The following is a 401-nucleotide window of genomic DNA, read 5'->3' as shown; positions in this document are numbered from 1 at the left end:
ACGGGACACACACAATTGACTACCTCCCCTCCTTCCCTAACCCGCTGTCTCGCCCCTCCTCCCGCAGTGGACGGCGGGACCGAGGCGGAGATCATCAAAGCCCTGGAGGAGACGCAGGAGGAGGTAGCCTGGAAGTACATTCCCCTCAGCGGCCCCAGCAGCAGGTTGGCAAGACGGCGGTCCTCAACTGCCGCATCAAGTACCTGGGAGGAAAGACGGTGAGTGACGGGGAGGCGGAGGGGGGGGGTGGGGGGACGGGGGGGGAAAGGGGGGGACGAAGGGGGAAGGGGGAGGGGCGGGGGGGAAAGGGGGGGGGGGGGGAGGGCGGGGGGGGAGGGTCCCCGTTTTTTGTTCTTGTTTCTCTCTCCATTTTGTATGTATGTTTATTGGATACCCGATTT

At 64.1% G+C, this 401-nt stretch overlaps 1 protein-coding gene across 1 annotated transcript in view; it reads left to right on the top strand.

The window, feature by feature from the left end:
• Positions 1–401, top strand: part of LOC119592200 — a 61892-nt gene that overhangs the window by 9238 nt on the left and 52253 nt on the right. The window contains exon 2 of the mRNA XM_037941033.1: positions 68–218. The gene's annotated coding sequence lies outside the window, so the exon portion shown is untranslated. The remainder of the gene's footprint in view (positions 1–67; positions 219–401) is intronic.

This window comes from Penaeus monodon, chromosome 29, assembly GCF_015228065.2.
Source record: "Penaeus monodon isolate SGIC_2016 chromosome 29, NSTDA_Pmon_1, whole genome shotgun sequence".
Taxonomy (NCBI): domain Eukaryota; kingdom Metazoa; phylum Arthropoda; class Malacostraca; order Decapoda; family Penaeidae; genus Penaeus; species Penaeus monodon.
Note: the sequence above shows the minus strand (reverse complement) of the source record. Positions and strands in the feature narration are given on the sequence as shown.